This window comes from Ostrinia nubilalis, chromosome 19 (genome assembly GCF_963855985.1).
Source record: "Ostrinia nubilalis chromosome 19, ilOstNubi1.1, whole genome shotgun sequence".
Taxonomy (NCBI): domain Eukaryota; kingdom Metazoa; phylum Arthropoda; class Insecta; order Lepidoptera; family Crambidae; genus Ostrinia; species Ostrinia nubilalis.
Window position 1 is genome coordinate 8,737,013 of NC_087106.1, and position 14,898 is coordinate 8,751,910.

The 14,898-nt window shown below is 36.0% G+C and overlaps 1 protein-coding gene across 1 annotated transcript in view; it reads right to left on the reverse strand.

The window, feature by feature from the left end:
* LOC135081163 (brain tumor protein) overlaps positions 1 to 14,898 on the reverse strand; it is a 666,947-nt gene that overhangs the window by 520,769 nt on the left and 131,280 nt on the right. The window contains exon 2 of the mRNA XM_063975901.1: positions 2,627 to 2,659. The gene's annotated coding sequence lies outside the window, so the exon portion shown is untranslated. The remainder of the gene's footprint in view (positions 1 to 2,626; positions 2,660 to 14,898) is intronic.

Genomic DNA, 14,898 nt, shown 5'->3' on the forward strand with positions numbered 1-14,898 from the left:
AGAATTGGACCAATATTTTCAGAGAACTACATAATAATTATACGAGTATTTCGTTTGATAGACTACCTACAACGTGTTGTTTTGAAAAACAACGCCCATCTTAGGGGTGGTAGTACACATGAAAGTAGTTACAATAAAAATATAATCTATATCTCCGGGCCTTTTTAAGGCGAGAGTGAACAGCTACTTACAGGGCAGATATTATGTACCATGCAAGCCAGCATCTCACTTAACACCAGGTCCGATTGCAGTCAAATACCTGCCTTGTAATGCATAAAAAATCTTTTAACTCTACCAGTAAGAGTCAAACTCAAACCACAGATATTACTTTATATAAATGGCTTGTTTCAGCCAAAGTCGTTTGCTGTAAGTAATATTCGCCTGAACAAAGTAGTAATCGCCAGTTGTAGCCCCTAAAGTAAGATACGACATTAACGCTTATTTGGCTTTCAAATTAACAACACCTGTTGAACCTACGTGGAATCATTTCGGACACAGCTTGTGTAAAACAGACAGTAATTTTTAAATAGATTAAATCATAACTTTTATACTAATATTATAAATAATAATCATAGGTTTTATAGGTAGGTAATAGGCCGCCACCAACCGGCCATTGTGGAAATCATTGGGGGAGGCCTATGTTTAGCAGTGGACGTCCTGTGGCTGAAATGATGATGATGATGATGATAATAGGTTTTCGTTAGTTTGAACTAGTGAACAATAAAAATGTGTGATTTTTCAGTATTTTTAACCTAAATCGTCTTCTTGACTTAAATATCATTAAAATGACTGTAATAATAGGTAGACCCTTATAGATGTAAGCATATTTAAATACTAATCTGTTATTATTAAAGATAGCGAAAATTGCCATTAAAACATCAAAACCTTATATAAATGCATGCCCATTTTCATTTTGGACTTTATATCCACTGTACGACTGTTACTTGACCGAAAACCACAGAAGAAAAGTATCTTTGTTTTAGTATGATTAGCAATAACATTGTCATCATCTTATGTCAGCCAGTTACTACAACTTACTGCTGGTAGTAAACAACCAATTTTGAGTTATGTTTGTAGTAAAGCATGCTCGATGTTTGAATTCAGATTTTGTTTTCCTTTTTTTTTATTCTTTTTTGTTTAAAGTAAAGTTAGCGGTTCTGTATGCGCTATACCTGAGACCGGGGGATGATTTGTGTATTTAATGTAGATTGCATCCCTTTAAATTTGTTCAGGAGCTAAATGAAGTTCTTTGTGCATGGTTTTTAGATAAACAAAGGCTTATTTGGATCAAAGGTCTGTAATATTTGGCTAATTGAACTGCTGATCGGGACAAAAGATTGAAGTGAATTCATGAACTTACTGCAACAGTCAGTAAAGACGAAAGCTCTTCGGATTATACAATTTGGTTGGAAAATCGCTCTTATTACTGATGACATAGTTTAGTTTTATATTCCATCGTCTGCATAAAAAATAATACTAAGTGGCAATAGTGTTTCATTTATAAAAGCAGTACCTACAATAGTTTGAAAATGGTTTGTGAAGTAAAAAATACTTATCGTGAGTCGCTAACAGGATTCCGTGAGACAGTAGAATTTGACAGTCGAAAAAAATATAAAAATTGGCGTTAGTCAAGATTTATTATTAACATACAACACACACAAGGAACCCTGGAGCCTCACTTAGGCTGAGTTTCACCACCTATTTTTGACCGTAACTATAACGATAACCGGTGTTTTTTGTATGGAGTTTGACAGATTTTTGACGTTTGTTAAAGTTAAAGTAAGATGGTGCAACCCAGCCTAAATATACTTTAATTTAATGTAGTTACAGTCAGCGTCAAATAGTACGTGACACCTAAAGTGGCAAAAAAGATGATAACACAATTTTATACTTTATTGTAACAAAGACGTGTCACGAACTGTTAGACGCTGACTTTACCTATAATCTAGACAGTGATTAGTTGATTACAAAGTTTATACCTACTCAATTTTACCTTTTAATATTCAATCCGTATGGCAGGTACGTTCATATCAACCCAATAAAAATACCAGACCACATTTTTATTCTCCGGCCACTAGAAAATACCCGGACGGCACTCGGATGGCGGTCCCTGAATTGGATCTGACCGATAATTTCGCAAATGTCAAACCAATCGGGCTGAATGCGGTGACGTTAACGAGAGGGTCCTGCAGTGGGGAATCTTTTCATTGATCTTACTGTAAGTGTGATTGAAGGAGACGGGAGAATGTTTTGAAGGTGTTTAGGGAAAGAGTTCGATTCCTGATAATGTCAGATTAGGGGGCGAACATTTATTAATAGCTTTGGGTCCGAGTGATAAGACCTTATAAAGGTCATAGACTTATCAACATGGAAAAGGATCAATACCGTATCGCCTTTCGCGAGCTGTCAATCGAGAGGCGAGGCGTTTACGTTACGGTGCGGATAAATGTGCGTTGCAGTACAGAGTTTCATACAAAGAATTTCGAGTTGATACGGTTACGATCCCTTTCCGGGTTGATAAATGTGCTACGTCCTTAAAATTTACTTGAATTTTAAATCAAAGGTTCAATTATTTTCTTGTTTCTTTCTATAGATATCATCTTAATAAATATGATGAAACCCTTACCTTATAATCTCCACGTGTAATGCCACAGCGTTACTGTAACAAAGAAAGAAAATAGTTATTTATAAATGAAATTCATTATTTAGACTTTTATTCAGGTGTTGTGATTCATAATCGAGTCCTTATTCATAAATCGCGATTCAATCTCATGCGTACCTATATTGAGACTTGATTCGTCGAAACGTTTTACAATCACAGGAGAGAACAGTTTTTTATGGAGTTAGCACCCGTATTCACAAACGATGCTTGCTTAAGTGAAGCAGCAGCACTATGCGCAGTCGAAGGCACAGCGTTGAATGAGCTCTGTGATTGGTTCGTTTGTGTCACTCCGCCACTCACGTATTGTTATCAATAGGTTTTTGAGACCCTATGCGTCCACGCGCACTATGAGACCTCATAGTAATTTGTTTGTGAATACGGTAAGAGACTAAGAAAGACTGTAAATATTCAGATATATAAAACAATTGTTCAAACATAACTCATGCCGTCACGCAAACAAAACAATAATAAATCGCGTTTCCATACAAAAGTTGGGGAAATGTACTTATGACGTCACGTTGGGCCAGCTTAATATTTTATACTCCAGTTAGTGAAAGAGCTACCATTAGGAGTCGTTTATCACGACGACAGATCATCCTGGGTAGGGTGGCCATGGTTTGTGTGGGGATTAGGATAAAAATGTTGGCTATTCCTAATTAATATTCCTAAAACTGGCTGGAATTTCATGGTCTAGGAGACTACCCACTCAGTCCCAAACTAACGTTCTTTGAGCGTCAGATTGTAGAATTTTTTAATAATTTGTGGATCGTTAGGCAACACCCATATCTTACGATTAAGAACGATGGGAGACTCTAATAGAGTATTTCACCGTCCTGAGGTGCAATAGGAATAGCAATAGTTCCCATAGCTTGGTGAATTAAACTCCTAGAAAAAAATATTTAAAAGGCCTCTACCCATACAATCATGAGAGTAAAAGTGTCCGTTTTTCATTGAATAACCAAAGTGGCATTTTTGTATCTGGTGTCTTAAAATTTATATTTCAAGAATTACTACCGCCTGGTCACTCTACACGCGGTTCTTAAACGAAAGCAAGCAATGACAAATGTCGTGAGCAGGTAAAAACGCGACCAATAGTAAATTTCAGCCCATACTCGTGTCCAACTTACGAGTTTTAGTACTAATGGATTCGTTGATTGTTGATGATTGTGACGTTACCGCTGCAGCAGTATCGAGGTAGGTACACCCTGACAGGAGTCTAAAGAAACATACTACGTAAGAAAGAGCCGTGGACCGACAACCTGATAAAGGTAGCAGGAAGGCGCTGGATGCAGGCCGCTGCCAACCGTGCGATGTGGAAGTCATTGGGGGAGGTCCATGTTCACAAGTGGTTGTCGTATTACTGAAATGATGATGATGAAGAAAGAAAGAAGATGGAGAAGAATAGGTAAATAACCGATTACGGGTTATAATACAAAATAAGTATACTTCTATGATTAAATGGCACTAAGACACAACTGTCTTACCTAATACTGCCAATTCGCATACAATAATCTAGAAGCGTCACTCTGCATCACTTTCTAAGAAATAGCAACTAAATTGACACATGTGTAGTTGTACCTATTACAACGATAAATATCATGTAAGTCGGCCACAGAAGTGACAAACTGAATTTCAGGCAGGCGAAGCCGCGGGCAGAAACTGGTATATCTAAACGTTCTAATGTGTATGTACCTATGTTTTGCTTGCTTGTTTATGTACCTTTCTGGCAAATAAAAAGTTGTCTATTTTATTCTAATGTTCAAAAATTTCCACCTCAGCTAGTTACCCACATACTGAATGCGCACGGAGTAGCAGCCATATCCCATTCTGGATCCATTTGACGTTCCCTTTCAGATATTCAGAGCTTACACCAAGGACCGATGACGTAAGTGATTTATGGATCTAGGACCGCTATATCTGGCACTCTTATCAGTGTCTCTATTTTGGGATGTTTTGCTGAAAAAATGTCGCGAAAAAACGTCAAAATGTCGGGGTTTTCCACGAGAGATATACTCGTAATCCTAAGGCTTATTGAGCTTTACATTTTCATAAATAGAAGCACCTTTCGGCATATTTATATACCTACCAATAACGTTTATAATTTATGGGTCATTTCTTATTATAGAATTTCGACAATCGTTAAGGATACAAAATAAAAATGTTCAAATCACGTCGACTGCTGAACAAAGGATCTTCCCCCAAGGATTTCCACGACGACCGGATGCGGGCAGCACAGGACAAAAAAAGTGTACTTTGTCAATAATTGCGTCATTTTAGCTTTTAACGTGTTTGGTCTATTTGTTCATAATGAAGAATGTTCACTAATTTTGTTTTTTAGCTTTCTGTATTCTCTGTTAAAAATAAAAAATACACGTGAAAGAATTATTTCGATACGTCAATTAGTTTCCAAGATATTGAATTTTAAAAGTGCGGGCGTCGGCCGGCCCGCCATTTTATGCGCGTGACGTCATATTACAGTGACTGGCTCATTTTTGTATGGGTGGAATCTTGCAAGCTGAATTAAGACCCACTTCCCGGCAACCAATTAAGCTGAAATTTCGCAAACACGTGTGATTTGGATGACCATGCAATATTATGATGACATGGAGCTGATCTGATGATGGAGCTGGAAGGTGGCCATAGGAACTCTATAATAAAACGACTTAAATGCATCGAGTTTGGGCTCGTTCGTTTTGTATTGATGAGTATTTTAATTCTATATAGTAATCGGGGTCTAATGATGAATCTGGAAGGTAATTCGCAATAAAACGACACAATCGCATCAAGTTTGGGTTTGGTTCAATTTTAATTTTTGTGATGGGTCTGGGTGTTAATATGTATGATAAGTTTGTATTTACAAAAAAAAATGTATTTAAGTATGTTTATATCCGTTTTCTAGTGAGCGGACACTGTGAATGTACGTCACGCGGGGTCACGTGATCGTCGGCGGGACTCAATATTTAAGCGAACTTTGAATACCTATAAAATCATAACTACTGGGTATTTTTGAATGAAATAAAAAATAATGTATTTGTAAATGTAAAAGCTTAACTGTAACATAGGTTTCAAGTGATTTTGCATACCTAGTAACATTCTCAATTACCATTCGAATAAAGTTCAAAACTTCAACATTCAGGTACTTCATGTCGTTTGAGGGTTTGTATTTTTACGAAAATGTATTACGTTCATTCATTGGCAAGATTTGCCTAAATAATCTTAATATCAGTAAAGTTAAAGAAGTTTTTTGGAACAAAAACTTGAGATCAAAGCCTTGGTGTAATTTATAACAGAATCGTTATTCAGACAGTTTCAGAACATATTAATTATTCAAGCACAAATTGAAATCTGACAAGATTAATTTGTTTTATATTATAAATATTTATTATTATGTTATAGGAATAGCGCTTAACTTAATCAGTACGAGGTATGGGAGTGGCACGGGAGGGGTGACATTGACATATTATGACGTGACAGAGCATATAAATCTGAAGGAGATCTGAAGTCTCGCTGACGTTTGACCGTCACAAAAACACCTCAAGCTCAAGCACTCCCATACTCAAGCACTGACTTAGTTATACGCTAGGACCTTCAGGCAAAGAATTCATTGCGCAATTTTCACGCGGCGGTTGCGGGCCCGCAGCTTCTGTAGAATGCAGATACTTATGTAAAAACTAATGCACAACTCACGACGCGGTTTTCGCCCGCAGCGGGCGCGGTTGTAATCGGGTCCCGCTCGGTGGTTTTCGCCCGCGCGAAAAGCGCCCGATCGGCGGGTGACCATTTTGTACCAGTGAGTTAGCACGCGGCGTGATTTAAAATCGCGCCGTGAGTGCTTAGAATAACCGCACAAATAACCGCTCCCGTGAGTTTTGAAATAAAACCACAATTCCACAACCACCGCGGGCGCGGGTGAAATTCGCACCGTGAGTTCTTAGCCTTAAACTACCTTATTTGCTAATTGTAGAGAATTTTGTTTCTGAGAACTAGATCTGATGCTACGTCAAATAAATAAATTACTTTTTTTGTTTTTCTCTAGTTTTGACTAGTCCGGAAAAATCAACTAAAATTCCAAAGAAAGCTCAATCTTATCACCGTAGAATAACATTGCTTTTACAAAATCAGAGCCCCGTTCAAATCTACGTCACAATCTTTATTTCGTTTCCAGGCACTAAACCGTATAATTCCCAATTTCGACAACAAAGGAAATATTATCTAAGGGCCATTTGAAAAAAAAAGAAAGCCGAACTAAATTCACTTTTCCTCTGGGGTTTGGTGTGAGGTAAAACATCGTAGCTAGCATTTTTGGTGAACCATTTTTGCTAAAAGAAAATAGAGCAAAAGTGCAAGTAACAGTAGACAATTTTAAGTAAGTTAAAGAATATAAATGAAATGCCAGTCACTGATTAATCACGAAATCTCAAAAACTATAACACCTAACAAACTTGAAATTTGGTAGGACCTACCTACCAAATTTCAATTACAATCTGTCATACATTTAATGACATTTTTTTACGCAGTTGCTAGCGAGTACACCTAACGTAAACTCATGGTAAGCACACTGAACGTAGCCTTAAAAAACCGCATTAAAATCGATGTCACCTGACAGCCATCGTTTCATTTTCCCATAAAAACGCTTTCAATGCAAACTGAGGCATTGTCAGTTACTGGGTCGTGGCGATAAGCAGTCGCTCATTCAATTTTTCGCCCCCAGGGGGCCTCGATATCTCGATAGCGTTACAAAGGAAAATAAATAGACGTCTGGGATCCTCTTAATGCCGAACTTAGAGCCATATTGGAAATGGGGGCAGTAGCTCCTGTTGTGAAGGCAACAGGTGACAATAGGGTATTTTACTCAAATAAGAAAAAATATAAAAATGCATGTCTTTAATAGATTTCATAAAAACTAAACGGGAAACGTTGATATTTTTACAAGTGCAAATATAATTTTTAAATTCACTTTTAAAAACGCATCTTTTTAATCTGTTCTTCAAATGTCTAAAACGCCATCCGCCATGACGGATCCGCAGTGACGTCCGTGACTCCGTTAGTAAACAAGTAGATTTTGGCTTGATTTATGTGTAAAATATTGAATTTGTTTGTGATAATATCACGTTAATGGACTTTTGTGATGGAAAAGGGTTGAATGGAAGACGGTTTTGTGAAAGCAGAAAGTTAAAGTAAAGTTAAAGAAACTAACGGAGTGACGTCACGAGCCGAGTCAGCATGGCGGCTAGCGTTTCCGCGCGAAAAGTCAAAATCATATTTACACTCAAGTTTTTACGTCATTTATAGGCTTTTAAAAATTAAAATTCCACAGGTTCATTATAACCTTAGGATTGATTTATAACATATTTCAAAAAAAAGGTGTAAGACCCTATTGTTATAGGACAGCAGCTTAGTTACATGGTAGTAATTGCTGGATAGTATAGGGCTTAGCTGCTTAGATAAGTTAATAATGTGAAGAAGAATATTTTAAAGTGAATGACATTGAATGATATACACTTGTTTAACTAAGTGTTTTTTTTTTCAAAACCAAAATCAAAAATATTTTATTCAATTTAGACCATAAGTGGCACTTATGACACTTTGTAGGACAGGCTCAATGGTCCACTCCACGAGTGCACAAGAAAGGCTGCAGTGCGGGAGGAATGGCGACGGATTGTGAGACTTGCCACCGGACCTGGGCCCCAAGTCTGCTAATTTTAATTAAATGACAAGCTATTGTTATTCAATTGATATTCAATTACGATTCCATTACGATTGAGACAAATTTGGTATTCTGCTAAACCTTGTATACAATATCAATGAAGTCGTAATGTAATTGTAATGGGATCGTAATTGAATAGATAATGGTGTTGCCATTAAAATCCTTTCAAAATCTACCAAGGGACAAAATGAGTGAATAAACTATTCTATTGTTTTAAATATACGTTTTTTTTATTTTCTGTGATTCTATTACAAAGTAAACTAATGAAAATGAAGCGGTTTGTCGATAAAAATTGATCTAGAGTCATTTAAAACCATTTATTTCTATCACATTGGCTGTAATTACATGGGACAAAGTCAATAATTAAAAAAGCAACTGTCAACTGACATGTCAATGTTATGAAAATCATCAAATTTATTTAGGCCAATTTCAATTTTGGTTTAAATTTAATGATATTTTGAATGAAAATCACAATTTTAAACCAGTAGGTATAAGCACAATTACTTTTTTATGTCTGAAGTAATCTGTAAAAGTGTATAAGTGTGTATTCAACAATCTAATATGTTGATTTTAATGTGTAATGCTTCACACGCAGGATGTTATGTTCAGAATCACATAAATCTTAATTAAATCAAGGCAAAAACAACCACTTGATACAAATATTACATTTAATAACAATAGTATAAAATTCGTCTAATAAAATCACATTGTTGTAACACCTATAAATTTACCTACCTACTTAGTACTTATATTACTATTATGTAAACAATAAGCTTATGGAGTATTAAGAATAGAAATAGATTCAAATATTAATTGGATACCACACATAGATCGCTATTATACTGACTCTCATAATTCACAAGGAGTTAAAAAACTGTACAGATCTAATAACTGCTACCAGTGTCTACTATGTCTGCTTATGCTAATGCTTGGCTAAACTATGGGATAATTCTTTGGGGTAATACCTAGTAACTACAGAAGTTAATCAATTTTATATTACAAAAAGATGCAATAGAATTTGTTAACATCACAGATATATGGACAGTCGCAGATCTCATTTCATGAGACTTAATATTCTGACACTTTCCTCAATGTAGCCTAACGTAGGAATGTTTTAGTGTAAATTTGTTAGAAAAAATCTTCATTGAATAAGCTCAAGAAAATGATTTGTATTCTTAAGAAAGAAAGTCAAAGTCAAAATTTCTTTATTTGTTTAGAATTAAACTACTAGAAAGAAAGAGAGAAAGAACTAATCAATAGTACTTACAAATCGTCAAATATTTTTCTCTTGAGGAGCCTCTACATGTCTCATAATCTTTTTACCCTACCAGCGCTTCAAGATCAACATTTGGCAAGTTCTGAGAAGAAGTGCCGCTACAAACTGTCACCACTGTCTGCCAGTTAATATAAATGAATAGAAATAGCAATAGTAGGTACATTTGATTCAGGAGCAGTTCGCACTGAATTTACCATGCATTCTTGTATGGTGTATCTTATAAGAATGCGTATACAAAATTGATTGGTAGGTATATTAAACAAGGTAGTGACATGATAGTATCTAGACTTACAGATTAATATACTTAAATACTAGTAGAAATTACTAGCATACATACATTTTAATAAACCTAAGACACAGCGATAGGATAGCCAAACCTTTTACAAAATTACATCTGGTATGCTCAGGCACATATCACCATGTCAATTTAAAAGTGTTTATTAAGATACTGAAAGAAACAAAAAGAAAAAAACAAATATTAAAGAAGATAATTAATATTTTGTTAGAAAATTAAAAGAATTACTTTTAAATAAATCTTTTTATTACCTATACTAGCGGCCGCCCGCGACTTCGTACGCGTGGATCCCATTTTACCCCCTTCATCTATCTTACGCGGTTTACATTTTTTCATACAATTTTTTTTTCCGCTAACTTCCCGTTGGAATTTCGCAATATCCTGTTGTAACTAAGCTTTAGGTTTACTAAGAGACCTTCATGCCAAATTTAAAGCGTCTAACTTAAGCGGTTTAGATTTTTCATACAAAAGGATTTTCCCGGTAATTCCTGTTCCTGTGGGAATTTCGGGAATTCTTTTCTTAGTGCACCTCTACGGTACCTAAGCTACGTCCCTTATAAATTTCAAGTGCCTACGTTTAGCCGTTTAGGCTGTGCGTGGGTATGTCAGTGAGTCAGTCATACAAAAGGAATTTCCCGCTAATTCCAGTTCCCGTGGGAATTTTGCAATATCCTGTTGTAACAAAGCTTTAAGTTTACTAAGGTACCTGCATGCCAAATTTTAAGGGTCTAACTTACGCGGTTTAGATATTTTCATACAAATGTTTTTTCCCGCTAACTCCCGTTCCCGTGAGAATTTTGCAATATCCTGTTGTAACTAAGCTTTAAATTTACTAAGGTACCTGCTTGCCAAATTTCAAGCGTCTAACTTAAGCGGTTTAGATTTTTCATACTAAAGGATTTTCCCGCTAATGCCCGTTCCCGTGGGAATTCCTAAGTATCCTATAACCTGCCCAGGAGTATGAAGAATAATTGTACCAAGTTTCTTTAAAATCCGTCTAGTAGTTTTTGTTTCTATAAGGAACATACAGACAGACAGACAGACAGACAGACAGACAGACAGACAGACAAAAATTTTACTGATTGCATTTTTGGCATCAGTATCGATCACTAATCACCCCCTGATAGTTATTTTGAAAATATATTTCATGTACAGAATTGACCTCTCTACAGATTTATTATAAGTATAGATTAAATAATTTTATGATCTCAATAATTTTAAAAGATAATTAGCAATTGTATTCAAATAACTAAGATAAAGTGTAGCTACCTGTAATAAATTAATTATTTAGATGTTGTGATACCCTTACATGGCTCATGTTTCCGGGATTGTATTGTATTTAAGACCTAATTTTATGTACCAACCAACATGATACAATAAAACATTATGACTATGACTTTATAAGTCACATAATTATACATAAGGGGGAGGCCTATGTTCAACAGTGGATGTCTGAAATGATGATAATGAAGTCATATTATAAGTTAAAACCGTAATATTAAGGTAATTATGTCCCTTACTGTTATAATATTGTTCCTCATGTATGACCAGGCTCAGGATATTGAGTAGTGCCATATGAGTGCCATCTATGCAGCCTACACTCCGGGAATCCAAAATCTATAGAACCTATAACATCAAGTAATAACGTAGGCATTTCCAACACCAAAAAATAAAAGTATGTAAGAAATAATGACACAGAACTGACGGCCGATGGGGCTGTAAGGTTTTGAAGTGGAGGTCAGGTACTGAAAGTTGCAGTGTAGGACAAGGTGGAGCGACGACCTCGTAAAGGCAGCAGGCAGGCGCTGGGTGCAGGCTGCTACTGACTGGTCATTATGGAAATCATGGGGCCTCTCCCAATGATTTCCTTTCCTATGTTCAACAGTGATGTTGATGATGATCTCCGTCAGGACCCTCACTTCCGCCTTTCCGAGACGCAATGCTTTTACAAATATTCCGATTCAGGTAAATCTTGTTAGGGCAATCACCGATCCATCTTCGATACTTATCGGGTATAAGTCAAAGCTAAAATGCGTAAACATGCCACTGATGGTCTCATAATTAATTTTTAAACGAAACACGAACACAAAAATCATAGGTAACATCACAGAAACACCTATTGTTGCTCAATCGTACTTCAATAGCAAAATTGCCATTGAGAGTTCATTGGACCAAATGTCAAACAAACGTCAAATAATAGTAGAATACCATTTTAACCCACAATCGATTTACGATTGTAACACGATTGAAGAGCAGACTACCAAATAGTCCAATGGCAGTTCAATGGAATGCCATTGGAAAATCATTGGTCTTTTTTTATTAGCAGAATACCAATAGTGTCAAATAATTCTATTGAGATTCGATTACGATTCAATTGAGCCATTTGTAAATTAGCGGACTTGGGGCCCTGGTGTGAGGATCACGACCACTCTGGCAAGAGTGTAGCGACGAAGAAGGACAGGCTATATTTGGACTTATAAAAAGAACCCATACAAATCAAGAACTTCAATTTTAATTAACGTTGATTAAACCTTATTCATGATACGTTATCACAGCATGACTAGTATGACAAATTACACAAAATATTGCTTGTAAATTAAAAATTCGACTGAGCGGACACCTCATTTAGTTTTCAAGTACCTCAGCGGATAGCTTACTTAGTTCTCTAACTAAAGGACATTGTCAGAAACCGCCTAAAAACCGCCCAAAAACATTAACCCATCATAATTATTTTCTATTTTTTTTAATACATTAAGCACCCTTTCATTCTAATGGACACTTAAGCATTGAAAAATTAAATAAATAAGTCTTTTAACGTTTATTCTATAATACTATTACAACTTCCGGACGTTTTGGTGCGTGGCATGGTCTAAAACCTATCAAGTTCCATAATTTTTGCCGATAAAATCTGTACGAGGCATTACCGTACTTTATTGCTGGGAGTCCATGTATAGTGATGTTCCTGCGGCCATCATAGACAATAAAATATCGATTTTGAAAATAAAATAAATCGATTAAACTGCTTTGAAGACTAGATTTGCGTTAAAAGCTAAAAAGATATTGACACTATGACAAGAAGCTATCTAAAGTGTCCAACTGGTCGAAGGTCGTAAATAAAATAAAAATAATTAGGACCATAAACTGATATTCATGGTATCATAACTGTAAAAGTGTCAGAATCCGATGTTGAATCCAATGCCAGTTGAAGTGTGAGAAACATTATATCAACCTAGTATAGTTGCCAGTCTCTCATAATCTATGCCAATGAGGGTTTTCGCGATTGAAAAATCCGCCAGATGGCAATACGTAGACGTGAGGTCCAAATGCTGCATGATTGGTTATTTTTGACATGACATTGATAGATATCCACCAATCATGCAGCATTTGGACCTCGCGTCTACGTATTGCCATCTCGCGGATTTTTCAATCGCGAAAACCCTCATTCATAGCACATGTATAATAATAGACCAAATGAACTTTTATAGATTGTGAAAGAGAAGATAAAGATTTTATTATTTTATTAAAATCTTGCCACGAGGTAGTTTTTCAGTAGAAACCAGGATTGGATAATCGCTACAGGCAAGTATCAGAACATTTTATAAATATTTTTAATCGATTATATCCTTGTGAATCGTTTTAATAAATTCTCATTTTACTTTTTCAATTAAAACTTTTTCAATCCCTAGTCTTGTCAAACTGTCATAATGTCAACAAATTATAAATGTCACGTCAGTTGACTCAATTTCAGTCTTCTGTGCGTTTATTGTATTTTTATTTCAATGAAATAGTGCTAAAGGGTTAGTACTAAAAGTGAAAGCCTTTTTTCAGAAAGAAAACCAATGTGGTGCCCTTATTATTCATACTGTTTGAAAGTTACAAGTCAGTGATACAGAGTTGCCGACATTATAACTCCGTAGTGATACCATACCAAAGAAGAAGTTTTCCTAAACACTTGTGTTATTTTTAGATGTGATCAAATAAAAAGGATTAATTCTACTGCTCAAATGGAATAACTTATCCCAAGAGACCGAATATAAAAAAAACCTCTCCATAGAAATTATCACCATCACGAGGATGTGAATTTTTTTGAGAATTTGATATTGGTCCTGTAAGAAAAGTAGTTGTATTTCAGTAGTAGAATCATCAACCCTTCTTGTTTCATCAGCAAGAGCAAGATTACTATAAAAACGCCCTGTAGGTAGGTATTGTTAAGCTGAAGAGTTTGTTTAGTGTCAAAGACTGTCACACAGTGTAACTTAAATTGGCATATTATGATGATGAACATAAAAACTTAAATAAATATTTATGTTAATATTTTTTCTATTTATTTATTTTCCCAAAGCTTCACAGTGACAGCTGAAACAGCAATACTGTTGTAAAACTAAACTTGGAACAAACTGTTACAAATATTTTACAAATTAAAATAAAACCGCATGTTGCTTTACTTTCTCGTATAGGTAATAAATGTAATTAATGGCTAGATTATTAATGTTACTTTATTACCCTCAATAGTGAGGAGATCTTATAAAATGGTAACCCTGATTTTCATTGTCATTCAAGTGCTCTTTCTACGCAAGCTTCTGTGATTTGGCCAAGGGCCACACACATTGCGATAACATTATGCGACATTGATTTGACAGCAGCGGAGTGAAGTCTTGCGACTATGCAAAATGATACCCTGTAATCGTAGCGCATATAGACATAGACGGGGCGGGGCACATAGCTCGTAGAGCTGATGGCCGCTGGGGCAGGAAAGTTCTTGAGTGGCGACCACGAGCCGAAAGACGTAGCGTGGGCAGGCCTCCCACTAGGTGGACCGACGATCTGGTGAAGGTCGCGGGAGGTGCCTGTATGCGAGCGGTGCAGGATCGGTCTTCGTGGAAATCCTTGGGGGAGGCCTTTGTCCAGCAGTGGACGTCTTTTCGGCTGAAACGAACGAACGAACGATACGTATTACC